This window comes from Panicum virgatum, chromosome 3N (genome assembly GCF_016808335.1).
Source record: "Panicum virgatum strain AP13 chromosome 3N, P.virgatum_v5, whole genome shotgun sequence".
Lineage (NCBI taxonomy): Eukaryota > Viridiplantae > Streptophyta > Magnoliopsida > Poales > Poaceae > Panicum > Panicum virgatum.
The window spans coordinates 54410011-54414883 of record NC_053147.1 but is presented as its reverse complement, the minus strand read 5'-3'; positions in this window follow the sequence as shown (position 1 = coordinate 54414883).

The window sequence follows — 4873 nt, the reverse complement described above, 5'->3', positions numbered from 1 at the left end:
GCACCCCTTCCTGGTGACTACTCCTTGATGCAATCACCATGGATCTCCAGGACTCCACCAAGAAGTCCCCGTCACCACCATAATAATGTCCCCACCATCCACAACTACCGACTGTGTGTCTGTGACTGCTCCCGAATCATCACCACAGCGCGAGCATCACCTTGCCCTTGGGTTTGATCATGTGATCTTGGTCACGCACAGATGCAACCTTGCCGTCATCTTTCCAGTAAGAATTGCATCATACATGCACGTGGTGGATTGTGGTGGGTGCAGTTGCAGCTGATGCAGGACAACAGGAGTTGGTATGGTATGGAGGGGGCAAACTCAGAAGAAAGATGTTAATTAGTAAGAGACGACTATAATGCATCGAGCAACTATTTTTTGCACAACAAGTACACAAATAGCGTGCCTGAGCTTGAACAGTGAACTTGTGGATTTCATTGAGAGTCTCTGTGAATGTTAATGTAGTTGACCAATCGCAAGATTTATAGGCTCATCTGAGTTAGCCCCGCACGAAAATTGCTGTACAACCCATGTGCCCTTTCAAATATTTATGAGTCTCAACTCTCAGGCATGGTTCTAATTAACTTCCAAATAGCTAGCATGATATATTTTTTTAGAAGCATGGCTATATTACCATTGTTCCGCTTTTTTGTTGCAAGGACGCTTTAGCGCCGCTAAACACTTAATCAGTGCTGCTAAACACCACTATTTTATCTTAGCTATAAAATCTTTTCGCACTAAAATTCTAGTTTCCCAGTATGTGGACCGACGTTGCTTTTTTTCCCCCTTTGCACCAAAGGCCCTAAAAACCATTAGTAGATGCTGAAAACGATGATGCCGGGGCCACAAACCCTAACGGGGTACTCTTGATTTTTAATTAACAGACATGAAGACGTGCACTTATGGACTTGTGAAAATCTATTTGCGTATTTGTGTTCATAAATTTCCTTCCGTGTCAATATTGCTATGCACAATTAATTTAACTTTTTCATATTTTTAGCAAAACCTTCTTAATAAAATAGCTGCTGCTATAAGGAATCCAGAGAAGGCTCTACTGAATGGCTTAGCCCGCTAATTAAACATTTGCTAGAGTTCTAGAACACACACCCAAAACTGCATATACTCGTACAATAGATGCTCGTATTCTGGAAGACACGCGCTATACCAGCTCAAAGTTTGCGACCCATGCCATAATCTAATAACTTCATAGGAGTGTGTCTTTTTCATGTATTTTTCTGATCAGGACAAATAAAAAATATGTCAGTTACTTTAAAGTTAATCTTCCCAGCGCAGCATAATTAACCCAAGGGGTTGTGGGTTTTTTCTACCAATTGGGGCATTCCCTTCGCTGCCCCGTGTGGCTAGGTAGTACGGTCCTTATTATCTGAATTTGAATATGCAGCGCCTACGCTTCTTGTCCAATTATGTGGTTCTTGTAATGCTGCTTGCTAGCACACTAGCAAGTTCCTAATGCCTTCCACTCCTATAGGCTACAGCTTAGAATAAGGTCCAAGCGAGTTGTGCTGGCATGATGAAGCACTCTAGGAGATGGACATTGACAAATATCCAAGGGGAAAGGAGTAGTTGTGTCCAGGTTAGCATAGTGCGGGAAATATATATATAAACCTGTGCAGGGGTGAGAAGCGAAATTAACACTGGAGGATATATATATAAGATATATCCAGGACAGAATGCAAATGCAAAAAGAGTCTAAGGCCTTGTCGTTGCTCTGAGGCCACATGCCAGTGCTGCTGCTGGAGACAAATTCATAAATTGAAATTATATAGTGATGCACTTGCACATGCTCATCATCGACTTATAATCATCTCCTTGAACTTGATGTCAAGACAACCAAAATACAAAATCAATTAACCATACATGTTTTATTTGACCAGAAAATGGCAAACTTGTGTTGTACTTGCATACTGTAATTAGAGAGTACAGACTATAGACTCTCTTGACAAAAGAGAAGACTTGATAGTAAACACACACGTCAACTCTTGTCCCACATAGCTTAGAGCTTCTCACACGTTCAAATGGTTCGCAGTGCAATTCCAGGTACCTTCCACTCATACAAGGACTAACAACTGGGAGTCGACTTATGCATAATAAGGGATCACGCTGTGGCAGAACCATTCTGAATTACACCAGATCAAGTGCACTAAACATCTAAGCGCACTTTAATCGGTATAATCATTGGTCTATTAGGTAATATCCCGATAAAACCACTGCATATCCGATCGTAACACAAGTATACGTCCCGCATGAAGGCGAGTTGGAGATACAACATTCCACAATATTTTACATCACATAGATAAGAGGTGTAATTTACAACAGAGTTTTGGAGCTAGCAAGCTATAAGTCTAGCTTTTACAACTTATTTAGAAGAAAAGAAATAAAAGTAAGCATAGCTTACTTTAGTAGTTTTACAGACGGAATTTTAAACATAATTATACACAAACGTAGGGTAGATGCCATTGTAAGCCTGCGAGCATGACATCATTCATCTAAGTTATTGCTGATCGAAGTGGGTTCCCATTCCATAGACCAGCCAGAAGGTAAAACACTAGGCCAAGTCAGACTAGATAATAAGGGATCACGCACTATACATCCAGAAGACAAAGAAAGGATGTTCACATGAGACATCATTTCACCTTAGCTTTAGAGGTGTAAGCATCCAAGTAGAAGCATTCATGGAATGCATCGCTGTCGTCGTCCTCACCATCACTGTTGTTAGGCAGGCATGGAGCGGGCTGCTGTTTGCCAAACAGACCAAGCGTTGACTTCTTTCGTACCTAGGTACAGAAACCCAACTCGCTGGGATGGAAATATGTTTGACCAGAAATCTTTGTTCCCAATACACTATAATACTATCGTAACTTTTAGGAGAAACCAAATCCGAATCTCTTGTTCTTCCGTTCTGTTAGTGGGGCAGCTCATCGATGGGTGAGAATATTGTTTTTGTAGTTAATTTCATTTTCTTAATTTTTTTCACACCCCATTTTATCCTGTAATAATTTGTTAAGATAATATACAAGAATTACAAATAATACATTTCTTCCATGTAAGCATGCAAGTAATGATCAATCTCACTCACAAGTTACAAAATGTTCATGTCCATAAACCGGCATGGAGTAAAATGCATGGCGGGTCCCTAAATTTGTCTTGCTGTGTCATCGCGGTCCCCAAACTCCCAAAAATACGATTCTGAATCCCCAAAGTTGTTAATTGGTTCACGTGAGGTCCAAATCACAATTATCCTTGTTAAACGTGGACCTGACAGATTCACCTTCCTCCTTCCTCTAAATGCCACAGCGAGCAGAGCTGCTTGCGGCGCGGCCCTCCTTCCTCCCAGCGCCGGCCGCCGCGCGGCTCTCCTCCCTCCCCGCGTTGGCTGCCACGCGACCCTCCTCCCTCCCCGCGCCGGCCATGGCACGCGGCCCTCGAAATCCGGCCATGGCGAGCGGGCCGGTTCGAACTCGAGCTCCCTCGCCGGTGCGCCCTACCTCTGGCCTCCCTCGCTCCTCTCTCCCTCCTCCACTGCGCCCTTCCTCCCTAGTGCCCTCCGCTGCTCCCTCGGCCGCCGGCCACCTCCGCCACCGCGCGCGCCGCCCCCCTTTGCGCACTTCTCCCTCCCCGGCGCGCTCACTGTCTCGGCGGAGGCCCGCACCACGCCGGATCGACGCACGGCAAAGGCTATGACGCGGTGGCGCCCCGCCGGCCGGCTCAGCGCGCGGGGGACACGGCTGCGTGGCGAGCAGGTCTGGGTAGCTACGGCGCGGCGGTGCGGCGGCTTCCGGTGAGCGGCGATGCGCGTGCCGTGCTTCGGCGGCGCGGCGGCTTTCGGCGAGCGGCGGCGTGCACGAGGTGCGATGGCAGTGCGGCACGGCAACGCGTGGCAAGGCGGTGGTGGAGGCTCCTGCTCCCTTCGTCGATGCGCTCGAGCTCGAGCTTGGCCACCGGCGCCTGTCCTCCCCCCTCCCCTGCGCCGTCGAGAAATGGACGAGGTCCGCCGTCGAGCTCGGTGGCCTCGAGCTCCGCCGCTCCCTCCGCCACTGTGCCCCTCCTCCCCGGCGCCCTCCTCCCTCCCCGGCGCGCTCCCTATCTCGGAGGAGGCTATGTCACAACGGCACCCCACTGGTGGCTCCGCCCCGGCAACCGGATCCACGCGCGGCAGACATGACTGTGTGGCGAGCAGGTCCGGGTAGCTACGGCACGGCGGTGCGGCGGCTTCCGGCGAGCGGCGGCGCGCGCGCTTTGCGGCCGCATCGCGCGCGCGGTGCGGCGGCTTCCGGCGAGCGGCGGCGCGCGGGGTGGATCTGACATGTGGGCCCACATGTCAGGTCCACGTTTAGCAAGGATAATTGTGATTCGGACCTCACATAAACCAATTAACAACTTTGGGGACTCAGAATCGTATTTTTAGGAGTTTGGGGACCACGATGATACAACAAGACAAGTTTAGGGACCCACCATGCATTTTACTCAACCGGCATGCATACATATGACGGACCCTATGGGCGGGGTGTGTCTAACTCTAACATCACAATTCACAGTACTGACCTGTACATGTTCACGTCAACATATGCTGATTCAATTACTGACCCGATGTATGTAAGCATGTAGGTACTTACCCGATCCTATGATGAATTTTGCACATTCAGATAGGACATGAGCTTTTCTCCCCATTCCATGACAGATTTGCGTCCATCCTAACGAGCAGATAATGGCACATGTTGAATCAACCTTATCTTCGAGCCAGCTGAACGACAAGAACTTGCTGATACCTCTCATTTCTTGCTAGGCATGCGATTGTGAATGTGAATGGATGTATAGAGATATAGGAGAAACATATCTGAGGAGGAGAATA